Here is an 18,078-nt window from a genome sequence, read left to right as displayed (position 1 = left end):
CAAGCAATGGCGTTACTGGCATGGCATCGCAGGTATTGTTCGCCAGTTTGTCCACTCAACGCTCCTGCCGTGTAGTTGCAGGGGCATCTCTGTGTATTCTGTTTAAATGTTTTTTTGTGAGTCTGGTCCTGCCGCTGCACCATTGTGGTTTCCTGGTACAAATTTATTAAGGCCTCTGCGGGGTTATCTGATCCGACGTTGGCTTCAGTCTAGCACAGATACGTTTCCTGGTTTTTAAAATTTTGTAAAACGAAAATTTTAAGATCATCTGAAGATGCCCCATAAAGGTGGATAGCGTTGTTAATAAAAGAATAAACTGCTACCAAGACTGTTTTTAATTCAAATGTTATACATACAGTTGCAGTACCAGACAGTCTAATGAAGCGGAGTATATTTCGCGAGATGTATAACATTACAGTACAAAAAAATGGTGTGAGCGTTTTCAATCAGACAACGAAATAATATCGCCTGTATTGTGTACCGCGCATCAGTTAAACATTGTAACCCAAAAGTATTGCTCTTATTTAAAAATGTGTCAGATGTTTTTAATATGTGTTTTTTCTTTGGGCTCATCGCTGCCAACATTCTCCTACAATTATATAACGTTTCTCTGTGAGAGTAAACCTCCATTCACTCTTTTCGGCAAAAAAAATCCTATGTTATTTTGCTATAATAGTAGCAACAATGATAATGATAATGGAAATGGTAATGGTAATGGTAATATTTCGTCTTTATTCTATCTCAAAACTGCACTGTCAATTCGGTTTTCTTTTTACACTCACTTAGGAAATCAATACAGTTTCCAAACGCTGTAAAAGAAGAATTGCTGCTCAGAATGACGTTAAATTTGAAAGGAATGTTAGCGAATAAGTGGAAACAAAAAATCTAACGAAAATGCTTCCACTAGATGGCGCTGTAAGTGTCATAACATAAATGGGTTCGGCTACAAATGACAGATGAATCGCAAAACGACAGGTATAGTGTGATTTGCACATTAAACCAATGCAAGCAATGACGTTACTGGCATGACATGGCATCATTAAGAAACATGATACAACATTCAGGAAAGACAAGAAATTGATCAAAATTACTTGGATATGCAATAGTTCATTCGTAAAAAGTTGCATTTATTTTACTCCTCTCTGCACTAGATTACCAACTGCTGAAAATCTGTAAATTAATTTCAGTCTTAACAAGATTCCATAACAATCTAATGTGTTATTATGCAATAGATTTTACAGTAATTCATATCCTGTACTCCACTTTTCTTGTGCATTTCAGATAGTACGTATGGTGTCCTCATTGTTTGTTTATTAATTAGGAGCTTTGTTTTAAATGTCAAATTAGCAAATATAAGAAAGAGAAAACTGGTAACTGACAAAAATATAATTCCTGAATGATGTCAGAAAATGCCATCTGCATGCTGGCCAATGAAAAGACTAGTTCAGGGAAAATTCTCTTTAGACCATCACGCTCCCCACCTACTACAAGACTGAGGAAAATTGGTATGAGATAAGATAACATAACGTGAAAGAGTAAAAGCAGACAGTAAATAGAGTATGTATGTACTGGTAATGATGAAAGTAGCGAAAAAGAGGTGGAGATAGCAATTTACCGTCACAGTTCGATATTCAAGGACTCCAGTCAGTTGATTGCTGTAGGTGTTGCATTTGCAAGTCTTTCCGGGAACCCATGAATTTCTTTGTTCGAGTGTCCCACAGTAGCATTGGACTTCATGGGTCGTACCCTTCTTGTGTAGCGTTGCTTTGGTCGTGGTGTGGCCAGTTGTGATTTTGTTGAGAGAGCTCCATGTTTTTTTTTCTTTTTTGGTTAGTTCTCGGAGGCTGAATAATCGGATATACCTTCTTCTCATGACTATGGATGTCCACTGGTTGTGATTTCGTGGGACAATACTGGCAAGTACGGGCAGCCATGTTACTGTCGTGAATTTAAGAGTTCATTTCACGATCTCAACTGCATCGTTTAGATGTATATATTTTGTTGACATGGCTACTTCTACTCCAAACAGGAAAACAGTATTCGTCGACAGTATACGCAGATTCCTCTTTTTGTTGGCTACCAGCTTCGGTCAGTGAGATCACTATCTGAATAAAGTTTCTCGTAATGAGAAATGAGAAGAAGCGATCTGTATGCACTTCAAAGAATTTTGTTTTATAGCCAGGATCACATTCAAAACTGTTTTCCATTGACCGGTTTCGACAGGTAAGACTGCCATCTTCAGATCTTCGGAAAGTTTTTGGTTGTTTGTCAGGTTCCACTGTGCATTCATTACTCATGCCACGTTAACATTTCAGTGCAGAGAGTATTGCACATCCACACAGATTCGCCAAAAATAAAATTACCAACAGATTTCTCGTAAGTAAACATATACACAGCTAAAATGTACCTCGTGGAACTTGCATGTGTGCATATCTATCACCCCTCTGATGCTTGTCAATTGTTGAAACACACATATATATAGTAAAAGTGCAAATTTATGCCAATGTGTACATTTTACATAACGAGCGCAGCATATTGTGGAACCTTCTCACTCGAAATATACCGTATAGTGCAAATACGTATAGTAATTTTATTTTTGATGAATTTGTGTGGAATGCACAATATACTCTCCACTAAAGTATTAACATGGCATTAATGATGAACACACAATGTAATACGATGCACAACTAAAAATTTTTAAAACTCCAGAAGATGACAGGTAAGAGTGTCATCTTCAGGAGTTTAAAAAACCGGTCAATAAAAAACAGTTTTGGCCCTGATCTTCGCTATAAAAGAATTTACGTAAAACTTACTATCTGGTCTACATAATGTTTCCATTTACAATCGAAATTGAGCTGCATTTACGAGAGCAGAGTCGTCAATGGGAAGTAACACTTTCCATTAAAAACCATTTTTTGATAACGTAGCTTAACTTCCCCCCTTAGGTTCAAAAATGGTTCAAATGGCAGTAAGCACTATGGGACTTAACATCTGAGGTCATCAGTCCCTTAGACTTAGAATTACTTAAACCTAACTAACCTAAGGACATAACACACATCCATGCCCGAGGCAGGATTCGAACCTGCGACTGTAGCAGCAGCGCAATTCCGGGCAAAAGCGCCTAGATCCGCTCGGCTACCACGGCCGGCCCCGCCTTAGGAAAGAGTGTTCCTATTCATGTATTCATGGACTGTTCTAGGTGATTTCTTAAATAAATTATTCCCTCCACCTTCAAGGAATCATAAATGTTGAATGATAAATAGCTGCAGTAAGAGGGAATAGACCCGCATGTCACCTGACAGGGTCTACCAGCTTTACACCACGTTGGACAACTCTCAGGACGCGTCAATGTTATTATTATAACTATTGGTCAAAATTAAAGATGCCAAGTATTATATAAATGACTTGTAGTAACTTCCTTTCATTGATTTCACAAGGTCTGTTCAACAGCAATGCTGCCTGCTATAGCTTAGCACGCTGCTACAATAACGCTTCTAGCAGCTCAAGAATTGGTTAGAATAAATTACTATGAGGACGCGTAAAAAGGAAAGGGAAGGAAAGAAACAATCTTGATCATGATCTCCTGGTAATAATAACTCTGAAATGGATGAAGTCTAATTTGGCACAATGTGTACACACGTTGAAAAATCTGGACTGCATACTGTTGATTCCTCTATCTTCGGTTGTTTATTAACCTAACTTTTCCTATCACAACATTATAATTGTTCTGTGCACGTGACTAAGTCACACACTGCATTGTCTGCCCGCTACTCGTCGCAGCTTCGTCAGTTTGACGATGTATGACACACATTTCATAAGAAGCGAGAGCAGTAGTGGCCGCAACATAAAAATAATGGTGACATTGTTAGACGACCAGAAGAAACTGCGAAAGCTTTTACTATTATTTCGCTTCCATCTTTTGTAGAATTTAGTATTTTATGATCTAAATATAGTACACGACGCTACGTCGTTTATCACATACCTAGACAAAGGACTATAATCGCTTCAGATGCATTTAGCGTAATACGACCGTTACGAGGAAATTTTTCCGGCCGTAACGTGCGTTACGTCAATAAGTACTCAAGACACACAAAAGATACTTCCAGAATTATGCAGCCGTAAAACAGAAAATAAATGGGCTATACTTAACTCCACGGTAAAATGACACTAAACAGCCACCAAAATCCCATCCATAATATTCCACATAAACCGTAGAGAGTGAGAATAAGGCGAATGTTGCGCCTGGAAACTGCAAAAACAAGTACAGTAACAGAGGGAACACATGATTTCGTAATTAAAAAAAAAAACACCTCAAGGGAAATATTCTAGCAAGGTATGCCCTTCATCATGTAGCAGTAGGGGCACAGTTTTTGAAAGCAGTTTTGGACACTTCAGTAAGAAAATAGAAAAACTGGACCACGTCCATATTCTGACTTCTACGTTTATTGCAAGTTGTACAAATGATGCAGATGAAAACGCCATTTTATTACATTTCTTCGAATATCATAACATTAGGAAAGTACAGTTGTAATGATATTTTTCTTTGAATAGTTCCTGTAGAAGCAATAACCATTGACTTCTATTGGATAGCAGCTGGGATTTTGAGGATACCCATAATACCTCCACGTTATACAATTTTATTGCAGTAAGTTTTGTAGCACATACCTTAAACTGACATCACACGCAAATATTCACGACTCCACAGAATTTATTTCATTAGGATCACTCATCGTCATCTTCAGCTAAGAACCCCTCTCTTCTTCATTCATTATATGTTCTAACGTTACTTCGTGTAGGTGACATGGTGCCCAATAGATTAAAATTGGCACTTCAGTAATACTGTCACAAACACATTTTGTTCGCCGATAAACGCTGATTTGTAGCTGTTTCACGTTACCAGTTTCATTGTTCCATCGGTTAACACACTCATTCTCTTCTCATTTGAGACCTGTTTCCTCCACAATGAATTTCAGATGTTTCATGATCTCTGTGACTTTTCGTTAGACTGTACACTGCAACATTATTGTTTCAATCTGAACTGATAGTATACATAAAGCATAACTTGCTAAAATGTAATATAAAAATTCGTAGCTCATTGCTGTCACTGACTTTTACTGTCTACAGAATAACTGTAGGCTGAAACTATTACCACAGTCCACTGGACACCACGGTCGATGGACATATCCCGTTATATTACTGAACAAGAAGTTCTCACTTCTTAGAAGTACACAAGTCCGTCAAAGATAGTAGAGAAATACGCACATCAGTATATGTTTCGTTTTGTTCCCCAGATAACCTGTAGTCTCGGCTATATCAAGGGATGCATAACCACGTAAGGGACAAAAAAAAGTGCTAGTAGGATTCACGCTTGAGGTTTCTGCACAAATTTTCTCATGTATATAGATAGTTCAACTATAGGTTTTTATAAGTTCGCGAGTATCAAACTATATGACATAAACAGCTGTATCTTTTGATTTCAGTGAATTAGAAGCTGAAATTTGTTACACCACCAACGGATCCTAGACCTTAGTATTCGACATGAATTTCAAATGGATACCTCTATCCGTTCCCGAGAAACAGGGGTCTTAACAGGCGGCCGTGCCTTTTTATTGCATTGACTTAGAGGTTCAATTTTTTATAGCGCAAAGTAACCGTAATTCTTAGTATTTGACACAAATATCAACTTGATACCTCCACCCGTTCCTGAGAAGAAGGGGTTTAAACAGACAGTCTGCAGACAAATGTGCAACAAAAGAGAATAAACTTTTTTGGATGATATAGTTACAAATCAACAACTGTCGGATTTTTTCATTACGTGCACTGTGAAACCTTGCTTCCTGAAATTTTTAATGCTATGCCAATGGCCTTGCCACAGTGTTAACACACGTTCCCGTCAGATCAGCGAATTTAAGTACTTTCGGGCTTGACTAGCTCCTGGATGGGTGATCGTCCAAATATGCCGAGCACTGTTGGCAAGTGGGGTGCGTTCAACCCTTGAGAGGCCAATTGAGGAGCTACTTGAATGTATCCGCTGAGGATAAAACGATGGTGGGTTAATACCTTCCGAATCCTGTTCAGAGTTTCAGGGTCACTGCGAAGTATCCATTTGGTTTGCATGAGTGAGCTGCGAGTATCGAGATACGTAACATTAATGGCCATATTCTTTGATTGCATTGAACTGAAAGCTTAAATTTTTATGTCGTCAGGGAACCAGAGATCTTAGTATTTGACATAAATTTCAACCTTATACCTTTAACCATTCTTGAGAAAAAGGGGCAATCGCATTGACTTGTAAGCTTACATTTTTTGCGCCGTAAAGGCGCTGTAGACCTCAACATTTGATGTAAATTTCAACTTGATACCTCTACCCGCTCCCAGGGAAAGGAGTTCGTAAGATGAGGACGTACTAACAGGTGGACAACAATTGGTATAAAATTCTTTTTTGTGTGATATAATTATAAGATAACATTTTTTGGATTTTTTCCTTCACTTGTGCTATGTACCTTTGCTTCTTGTCAAATTTTGTCATTCTAGGTCGCTACAAAGAATGAGATGTCAAAAAAACAGTTTGAGAAAGTTTCCCATTAGAACAATTAGAATCAGTTATCAAACAAATAAATGCAATTTTCCGAAAATAACACTCAACTATAGTTTGGACTGAAAATGATTTTACAATTCCTGCATGTTCCTTGAACATAAAGGATTATAAAATGAGTTCATAATACCTGGAGATATAGAAGTAACTCAAACATCAGAACATATTTTAATTTATATTAAAAGGAAATAAATATGTATTTAAAATAAATAGAAGCCTTCTGAAAGGTTGACACTATCTGGAACAGGGATGTCTGTAGGAAACCTTGAGCTATTAAACTATCAGAAATATTGTTTCCATAAACATTACAACCACAAATAAAACAAACAGATTCATCTCAAATGTTAAATTATAACCTTCAGTACTTCAACATGTTGTCATCATAAACAGGGATGGAAAACATGTATCCTACTGAAAGTCCTCACCAGAAGAAGGGAATATCTTTTGAAAAGGATGATAAGTAAATTGGGCAGAAGAAGGAAAATCTGAAAGTGAGCAGCTACTACTATAATAATTAATGTAGTTTACTGTAGCTCTTTAGTGTAATAGAGACATAAATGAAACAATTAATGTTCAATAAGTAATGAAGGAGGATGAAATCATATGTACAAACCAAATGAATATAAAATGCATCACCAAATTACATCTATATTTGATAAAAGCAGCCTATCAAATTATTCATCTTGAACAAAATTGTGATCAATTTCTTAAATCTCAATTAAGCACAAGTTAGTCATGTTATAAACAACAATAAATTTTACAGACTGTTTCTGAATATACACAGTGATTATAATTAAACTTTCAAACCGCTGTATAAACAGCACCACTGGTCAGAATAACGTCATATTGCAGCAGAATATTATCGGAGAAGGAAGGAAACGTATTGCAGAATAAAAATAAATAATTACAAAATGTAGCAATAGATGGCGCCGTAAGAATCATAATTTAATAGTTGTAGACTGCAAATGACATATGAATCATACAATAATGCCTAAAGTGTACGTTTGATGTTAAATCAACTGTACTACTCAGTGTGCATGGCTGGGTACAGGTGTGATACTGTTAGTTACGTAAGCCCATCCACCACAGCAAGGTCATATCACATCGTATGGGAAAAATTGGTTCTTAATTGTCCTGAGGCCAAAACCCGTATAATGAGCGTCATTGAAAATCAAATCGCATTATTAATTTCCGTGTGACTGGCTCAAAACATGTTCAATATGCTATCCACCCTTTTCTGCAAGAAGTTAAAATCGAGAAACAACTTTTCAAAGTGTTTCTGTGGTCAGGTTCAGAATGTGTTGCGCAAAGCGTGCCTTCAGTGCAGCTAAGTTTGCAATCGGAACACTGAACACAACATCTTTCAGATAGCCCTACAGCCAGAAGTCATAAGATTAAGAGCAGGTGATCGGGACGGCAAGGCTGTAGGACAATGGCGGCTGATAATTCTAGCATTTACGAAACGGCGCTTCATCAGCTGCTTAACTGGATGTGAATTGTGCAGAGATGCGCCATTTTACATAAAAATGTTCCCGTCCACTCATCCACGCTGCTGGAGAGCTGGAATGACGTGGTTGCGCAAAAGACACTAATAGTGCTTACCAGTGATGGTACAGGTAACAGGACCAGAAGCATCTGCCCCTTGAAAAAATATGGCCCTATGATAAATGATGCCGCAAACCCGTACCACACAGTGACCGTTTCAGGGTGAAGTGATATTGGCTGATTTGCACGTGGATTTTCCGTTGTCCATATTCCACAATTCTGTGTATTGACATAACCTGTCAGATGGAAGTGGCCTTCGTCTGTCCACAAAATCTTCCATGGCCAATCGTTCTCCACTTCTATGCGAGCAAGAAATTCTAAAGCAAATCTCTCTCTTGGTGGCAGGTCAATAGGAATCAACTCGTGCACAAGGGTAATCTTGAATGGACTGCAAAGAAGGACGTTTCGTAGGATTTCACGGAGCGTGCTCAAGCGAATGTCCAATGTTCGGGCAATTCTCCGTGAACCACACGTTTGCACACCACCACTCGTCTCTTCCTGCATTGCTGTGGCCCCTGCTTGCACTAACATCGAATCAGTCCGTTTCCTCCCTCTACCAGGTTGCACACCAAAATAACCCGTCTTTTCGAATTTCCAAACCATTTTCTCCAGACCCACGGTAGTCACCGGACCAACGTCTTTTTTCAAACCCTTCAGTGTCCAGAACTTCTGCAGAGCAACGTATGCACAGTCATCATTCTTGTAATACAGCTTTACAAGAGGAGCGCGATCTTGCATTGAGACTGACATGGCGAACGTCGCAGACGCGAAAGGAGGAAAAGCTATGTACCCGGCGTGTTTATACCAACTTTAATTGGTCGTGCGCGTGACAGGTGTTTTCATTTACTTATTCTGACACATACAGCGCCATCAATTTTCACACTATTTTTTTCTTCTGCCATACGTCTTCCCCATTCTCCGATAATATTCCGTTGCAATTTGACGTCATTTCTGCTGCTTTTTGAAAGTTTAACTTTAATTATAATCACCCTGCATCTTTACGGAATGCCAAAAATTTCAGTAAATCAATGGTTAAAAAATTAAACAATTCATTAAAAAAGTGGGTTTATGATCTTTAACTACTTGAGTTCGAAAAGGAATTTACATAATCCAACTCCAAAGAAGAAACAAAAAGAATGTAACTTCTCAATACGAGAGCGCCGGCCGCGGTGGTCTAGCGGTTCAGGCGCTCAGTCCGGAACCGCGCGACTGCTACGATCGCAGGTTCGAATCCTGCCTCGGGCATGGATGTGTGTGATGTCCTTAGGTTAGTTAGGTTTAAGTAGTTCTAAGTTCTAGGGGACTGATGACCACAGATGTTAAGTCCCATAGTGCTCAGAGCCCTCTCAATACGAAGGAATTCATCATCATTACCATCAACATTATCCTTCCTCTTCACGCAGAGGTTGACAAACTATGTCACCAATTTGTTCTTATTCTCAACTACATAAAAGGACAATAGAAATGAACTTTGATCTTATTTATAATGTTTATGAGGTCATGGTTATTAAAGTTAGTGTTAAAATGCGGACACAGTCCACTTTGACTATAAAAAAGAACTAAAACCGATGTGGTTCGAAGAAGAAAGTCCTCATCATCAAAATTATTCCATAAGAATCTTATATAAAAGGTAAGACCAACTACAAATAACAATATTAAAAATTCGTGGTTAGTTCCGTTTTAGCCATGTCTTCTATAATGCTCTTGAACATCATTCGTCCAGTCGATAAAGTAAACTATAATAAATTGGTGTATGCAGTCTGTGAGTGTATGTAGTGCACAGCAACAGATATATACGAGTATAATCTGTACACTTACGGGACAGACACACCGAGAATACAATAATGTAAGTAGCAAGAGTGGTAGGTCCTTCAAGTTGACATACAAGGAATACAGAGACACTTTTCAGCTTAATGATTTCTCACATTCTCATAACATGTCTTTAACTTGTCAATACATGTTTTTAAAGTAATACAACTTCTTAATGTGCATGATACATTTCTTAGGGCCAAAGTGACCACAATCTGTATGTATGTACCATGTTATTAATTCAGTACGGTTGAACGGAATACTGAGCAATCAGTTACTCGAAGTGTGATTTTGTGGAACAGCATCACTCTGTGAAGCTTCCATCTGTTGTTTAACTCATCTCACCAATTTTCTAACAGTTTATTATGTTTAAATAGCACTTGATTTCTGTGTTGTTCTGTTTGCCAGTTAGGACCGAAATTTATAATCTCCCTCTCTGCGCTGTTTTTTTTTTTTAATATATTACAAAAATTCCAAATTCTCTCACGTCTTCTTGTGGTCATAAGCCCACCGGAAGCTGGAACAATACATCTGGTACTATTGAATTCCTGCAATAATAGTGCCCACCTAGTGAGCCTACTGTCTAGTAAGTTACCGTTTGCGAGTACTGTTAATGATTTATGATTGCTATGGACGATAATTTCGTACCCTGCTAATACTACTGATAATGTCTCCTTTATCATTGTACCACAAATTCTTTCAGTATGTTGAGCATAAAGCTTCCATATGCTATAGGTTTGTATTCAACTATAACACCCACTCTTGTTTCTAGGTACAGTTGGACCCAAAGGCATTTGTTGTGAAATGAAACAGTTGGCTGAGATCAGGATGCACCAGTAACGGTGCTCACACTACACTACCCCTGACAGCTAAGAGCGAAGAACTTGGCTGTGCACCCTTGTGTCCATCGCTACATTGAATATTGTTTCAATAACTTTGTCATATGTAATGCATTTTGGACTGATATGTTCAAAAATTGTCTGTAAAATCCTGTTATCCCTAAATAAGCTTGCAGTTATGTTTTTTTTTTTTGTTTGTTTGAAGGTTGTGGATATTTACTAATCCCATCTGACTTATGTGGGTCTGGTCTTATTTCGTCCCTGTTTGTCACATGTCCTAAATATAAACTCAACCGTGCTTAAACGGAGATTTCCTGCAAATATAATCGAGATATTCCTTTATCTATTGTGCATATGTGATCCTCTCAGGTTTGTGGTATAATTATGATGTCGTCTCCTTGTACCAAGATCTTGTTTTTAACATCAACTTCAATTACTTCATCAAGAGCTCTTATTAAAACCAACACTGATATGTTCGATCCAAATGGTAGAACCTTGAATTGCTAAGATCCACCCTCAAACAGAAATGCTGTTATTCACATGGAGTCTCATGTAGTTTAATTTGCCAACATCCATATGGCAAATCCATGCTACCAATGTACTTCACCCCTGCAAATCTTGTCAACAACATGTCTGTTATGGGTGGTCCATCTCTTTCTGGTGCTATTATCCTATTTATTGTTCTTGCATCAAGCATTAGCCAGACTGGATTCTTAACAACAACCAGTGGGTTACTATAACAACTATGTTATATTGTCTCACATAATGGAGTATGAAATTTTATCTTTAGTGTGCATTTGAAATCTTTACTCATTCCTGGTTTCAACGAAAATATCTCCTTCTGACTGGTAAACAACTGAATAATATCGCTTCCTCCTCTTCATTATGTCCTAATGATTTATTAATATTAGCTACTATATGTTGCACTGACATTGTTTCCATCTATGTAGGGCAAGTATGTGCCATGGAATCGAACGGTAATGATACTAGTTGCTGACTGTCACCATACGGATAAGTTGCATATCCATACGAATGTTTCAAATAATTTTAGCGTCTAATAGCCAGTCTCTTTCCAGAATGGTAGGGATGTTTAAATCAGATACAAGGAACACTAAGTAGCTAAACTTATATGTGCTAGTAGAAAAATAAATTAATATTTCTGCCATTACTGAGTCACTATTTTTTTCTGTAACTCCCATCAACTTCAGTACGGTGTCCGTCAGCGTCAAGAATATGTACATCAGATAATACCTCATTCAAAAGTTCTGGTCCCCAACACAGATTTCACTGCCCAAATCTATAATTATATCTACAGGTACCTCACCTATTGTGGCACGCAGCTTTTGTCGGATGTAATTTTTAGTTATACATTGATTCTCATCTGTCAAATCATCCATCATCATATCACCTTCGTCATACCTAATCATATGGCTCGACTGCAACAGCTTCAGAAGATCGAGCCTTTCTTTCCAAGCTTATCAGTTTTCCCTCTGCACGTTGTTACGAATTCTCGAGTGTCCTGATCTCTGTCAGGAGTACTTCGATTACCATCACTCCACCTACGTGTCGATGTATTACTTTGTTGGTTATTATATTCGTTTCTCTGCTCTCTTTGTCCCGCAAACTGGCAGTTTGTTTGGACTCGTCTAATGTCCCTAATTGTTTTTATGTTATTATTGTTCCAACATACAGACTAGCTTTCTGTTGTATCCAGCTGTTACAAATATTCTAAAAGGTTGCTCATTATGGCGTTACAACGTTTGTAAATGAATAATTTCATTAATTAAGAACTATCTCGTTTCTGTATCCCTATTTGTCAATCTTTTCACATTCGTTTTAGTCTCTAGTAACACGAGTTGTACCGTTTGGGAGCCTTTATCATGTCTGGTGTTGTCTTAACGAAATGTGTAAGTTGTAACCGACCCCTTACCTTGTCGTCTAAAATTTCCAACATATGTCTATTCCTTCAAAGTTTTTGAACCGTAGTTCGAGTCTCGCTTCCAATCTATCCATTCTCCCACTGATCTGCGTCGTAAGATTGTTGATATTTAATTCCATCTGTTGTTTCCTGGTATCCATTTTGTTTACCCTTAAATCTAATTGCGTAAAATTAATATTCATCTGATTTGTCATTGTTTCTGCAACCTGAAGACAACGCGATGCAATCTGTGAAAATCGTGATTCCATCTGTAAAATCTTTTCGTTGACCGGTTGCGCGAATGTGTGTTACAACGCTTCGGCTGATCAGTGATCTCCTACGAGAGCCATAGTTGTTAAACTCACTTCCTAACTCTTTAGTATATCGATATGATGTTATTACTGTACTATCGTATTAAACAGGTATGGCCTTAACTTCAAAAGATCTTTAGGGATCGGAGGATATGTCTCAGTTACTGATTGCTAGTTATGCACCGAATTCGCCCACTGCAACGTTTTTATCATCATACAGACAAATAACCATATGTCTTTTTGATCCACCTGGTATTTGTAGCTGGAAAGGTAGATATCGATGTGCAGTCTTAAATGACGTGCTGCGCCGCTGTGAGGTGTCGACGCGGAAGGCTGGAACGGGTGCCCGCTACCGCGTGGTCCTGATGCTGCGTGCAGATGCAGAGATCTGAGGTACACGTATTCAGCGACTTCGTGTAGCTTTAAATTGGCGCTCTGGAAACGTACTGAACTATTGTTTCATTCATATTCAGGAATCCGTGGATCCAAACCGGCTATAATGTGTCACATTGTCGACGAATAAACTCGTTAATGTTTATATGCGTGGCAACGAGTCGGAGATTCTTGCCATATGGTTAAATTGTTCTTGAATCATGAAAATTGATATTCTGCAGTATAAAAGAATAAAACATATCCAGTTACAACTTTAATGTGATTCTTACTGTTTCTTGTGTCGTAATTGTACTCACTGTATCACCTTATCGATGTCCGTTTTTATCACTGCTGTTGTAACGGAACTTTGCCGATTAGTACCACATATTTATCCCCGGGTTGTTTTTTGTGTTTTCAGTATTCTTGTCGGTGGATAGCGTTTGACTGGTTATTTCGTCTTCTTTACTTCTGTGAAACGACATACATGTGTTTGTATTTTTTATGAGCGTTAGTCTCCGTCAATGTTCACAGGTTCACAATCCACGGTCGCCACATCTCCTTCTTGATGTGATCTTCTTACTCGTTTCGGAGGGATCCCGCCTTCCACCAGACTTTTCCTAGACAGTGATTACTATTACGTAGTAATAGGCGCTTGAAGATTCACAAACATCATTTACTAACCCAATTACATATCAATTTCATTTCCATTGACAATAATTTCTTACAAGTAATAAAACGAACAAACTCTCACGATGGTTCTGCTCAAATTCTGTTCTGTGTTATACAAAGATCTCCCTAGTTACCAAGCCTCACGATCACAGAACTTCATCATTGATGGAGCTTCATCACACTCTGCAGACACTGAGCTCGTGCCTCGTCCGACGTCACGAGCAGCCGTATGGAGCCCCCGGCATATCTCCAACTTAAATCACCACACCACTCCAAACAGAACCTGAGTTCCTCTTGCCTATGACTAGTAGTACTTAAACCTAGTCTTTCGCAATTCAGCTCTTAGCGTTGTATGTATTTCTATAAACAGAAACACACACGATGTCACACTCTCAATTCAGCAGTAAGGGTACATATAACTAACTGCCATTGACCACCACGTGCATTTGCACCCTTACAACTCACAGGAACGTACATAACATATCAACGTAAAATACTAAACGTTATGGGGATTATGCTCCAGAACATGAAAAAGGAACTTTAGGCCCTCATATTAAACGAACGGTAGCACTCAAACAACCGATACCCGTACGTCAGATGTTACTAGCCGTAGAGGGTGAGGAACCTGAGAAACAGCTTGTGAGAGTTGTTGTTGCAGGGGACATTTTTGGGAGAAAATGTCGTATCCATTTAGATTCAGGAAGGAATATATTATTAATATTATAGAAGTTCATGACACTATTAAGGATAAGTTCTCATGTCCAATTCTGGGAGTATCAGGAGAATACATAAAAGTACCGCTGGAAATAAAGGAAAATTTGTAAAAGAGGAAATAACATTGTCTTTCGCTGTTGTAAAGTACTGTTTCTTGGAAACTATGCTGCTAGTAGAGAACTTAATTTTATATGTCAAAGTGGGTCTAGACTGATTGTTAACAAGTAAACATCTTTGTATTCCAGTAAGATAATGGCTGTGTGGGACGCAAAAGCAACAAAATAAGTGTGTCATTCAAGAACCAAATAATGAAATTTGCAGAACAACAGCCAGTAATAAAGACTATTTATTTGATTGGATCGAGATATACAATCATAATAGACGAGAACAAACCTCCTGCTGAGAATTATTGCGTGACATAAATAGACTGTAGATTGGGACAAGCTGGCGACTGTAATGAGGGAATAGAGAGTGGACTGGAAAACCAGAAGACTTGTAAACTCATTATATATTAATCAAAAAGCCTCAATTAAACTGATAGGAGAAAGTACATACTGGATCGGACTAGGAAAAGGAGTAAGACAGGGATGCTGTCTATCACCTACTCTTTTCAACCTTTACTTCGAAAATATGATTGACCAATGCTCATTAGATGATAAAGGAGTAGAAATTGCAGGAAGAAGAGCAGGTTGTTTGAGGTTTGCTGATGACATGGTCCTTCTCGCCACAGGGGAAAAAGAATTACAGGATTTAGTGGACACCATTGAAGCTAACGGAAAAAATTATGGAATGAAAATTAACACAAAGAAAACAAAAGTATTGGCACTAGGAGGAAATCAAGAAATAAAAATTACGCTGAATGGAGAAATATTGGAACAGGTGCAAAATTGTAAGTATCTTGGAAGCAGGAGAGACACCGACTGGAAGTGCAACACAGAAATTAAAACAAGGATAGCAATGTAAAAGAGGCATTTCATAAGAAAAGGAGAATTTTCTGCAGTAGTCTGTAAAGAGAACTCAGGAAAAGACTCATAAAATGTCTTGCATGGAGCGTTCTTCTGTATGGCGATGAAACACAGACTTTGGGGAAAAAGACAGAGAAAGGCTGGAGGCTCTTGAAGATGTGGACATGGCGGAGGATGGAAAGAATAAGTTGGATGGACAGAGTAAAAAATGAAGAGGTACTGAGAAGAGTGCGAGAAAAAAGATAGTTACTAGATGTAATAAAAAGAAGAAAAAGAAATTGGACTGGGCATATATTAAGAAAGAATGACGGACTCATAAAAACAGTTTTAGAAGGTTACGTAGAAGGGTAAAGCAAGCGAATAAGGAAGAGATTTCAGATACTGGATGACATGATGAACGGTACAACATACAGCAGCCTTAAGAAGGAAGCAATGAATCGCAGAAAATGGAGAGGCAAAGGACCTGCTAATATAGTAGGAAACTGATGATGATGATGATCTGTAGATATAAAGTGGAAAACGAAACAACACTCTTCTGCAAAACTCATCCAATATCAACAAGCCTATGTGTGGTGTCACCGCCAGACGCCACACTTGCTAGGTGGTAGTTTAAATCGGCCGCGGTCCATTTAGTACATGTCGGACCCGCGTGTCGCCACTGTGATCGCAGACCTAGCGCCACCACAAGGCAGGTCTCGTGATACGAACAAGGACTCGTCCCAATTGTACGGACGACCTAGCTAGCGACTAGATGTACGAAGCCTTTCTCTCTCATTAGCCGAGAGACAGAATAGCCTTCAGCTAAGTTAATGGCTATGAACTAGCAAGGCGCCATTAGCCTTACAGTGATTGTAATTAAAGTCTCCTGTGTATAGTCAAGAGCGATGTACCACAATGATTGATTAAAGATAAGTATTAATCCAGCTACGTACTTTTCTTCATAGCATTAATTACGTAGCCTGTTCCAGTACTTCACGCCCGTCTGCGTTAGTCTAGCGTGCATTTTCAGCCATCTCGATCTACAAGGTGTTGGCCCAGCTGCCGACACATCACAATGAATCTTACAATATAACCAATGTTATCTTTTTGTAACGAAAACTTAAGAAATACAAATCTTAGTAAGAAATTGATTTTAGATTTGTTTTAGGTCCCTGTTGTGTGAGATACATTATTTTATGGGGAAATCATTTTTAACGAACTATCAGCTGGCAGAACCTTATAATCAGATAACAAGGAGAGTACTGAGGAAAATCATGCTAAGCAAGTGAAGAGTATTGAGGAAGATTATGGTATGCAATGAAGACTTCCCTAACGACCGATAGGGGGGCCACCTGGAGGAAAATTTCCTCGTTGTGACTTAGGTTAGGCTGCCAGTCTCTGTTTGTATCTGGCTCTGTGATCACTTGCAGTGCATTCCTTGGATAGCGGTTGTCATGATTGTTTGCTATGTGGAGTATTATTTATTTTGATTTGATGGTACATATTTTTATACTTATACGTTGTACTTTGTGACATCCATTGGCTGTTTGATACTTTGTATAACAAATTGTAATTTTAGCCTATTTTTTCACAGGATGATTTGACAATGGGTTATGAATAAAAACGCGAAACTAGTATCTTCAAGTAATAAATAGAACTACTTTGCAACTTTGGCTGTATATAACATTGGAACAGAAGATGACTGTCAATGAGATTATTAAATGCTGTATAAGCGTCTGTGGTGTAAAAATGCAGTGTTAGTAGCTCAAAACATACAGGACGCATTTGACCTGTCCTAGACACCAGAAAACTTACTCATAATAACCATATATACAGAAACGTAAAGTGATCGACCAGCTGCAATAGAGGAGTTATTATCCAGTTATCGCATACAATAACTATTTATTCTCTTTATTTTGAATGTAATTCTAAACAGCTGTATTTGATGATGTTCATTTATTACGATCGATTTCGAAGCTCTGAAGACTTCATCACCAGCTACAGTAACAGTCAAATTTCTGTGGAAGAGGTCAAAAGTAGCAGACGCAGAGCCTAGTAAAAAAGTGATGAATTTGTACAGGCCAGACAGGTTGAAGCAGAGCCCATCAGAGGAATACATACCTGCAGAAGGAAGTACAAGGGAAACCAGCAGAACTACAATACCTTTGACACAAAGAGCCGAGGCAAGTAACAGCAGTAATAGTTTTAAGACTCCCTGTGTAGCACTCATGTATTAGTAAGTAAGTCATTTAGTAGGCCTAGGTCCAAACGTACAGTTCATTGAAGACGTGGAAACGGTGTTTGAAGTAGTTCTAACCGAAGATAAGGTATTACTGTTTCAATAAACCAAATCTAAAATTAT

Source organism: Schistocerca piceifrons, chromosome 2 (assembly GCF_021461385.2).
Source record: "Schistocerca piceifrons isolate TAMUIC-IGC-003096 chromosome 2, iqSchPice1.1, whole genome shotgun sequence".
In the NCBI taxonomy this organism is placed as follows: Eukaryota; Metazoa; Arthropoda; class Insecta; order Orthoptera; family Acrididae; genus Schistocerca; species Schistocerca piceifrons.
The sequence above is the reverse complement of the archived record's forward strand: the minus strand, read 5'-3'. Positions refer to the sequence as shown.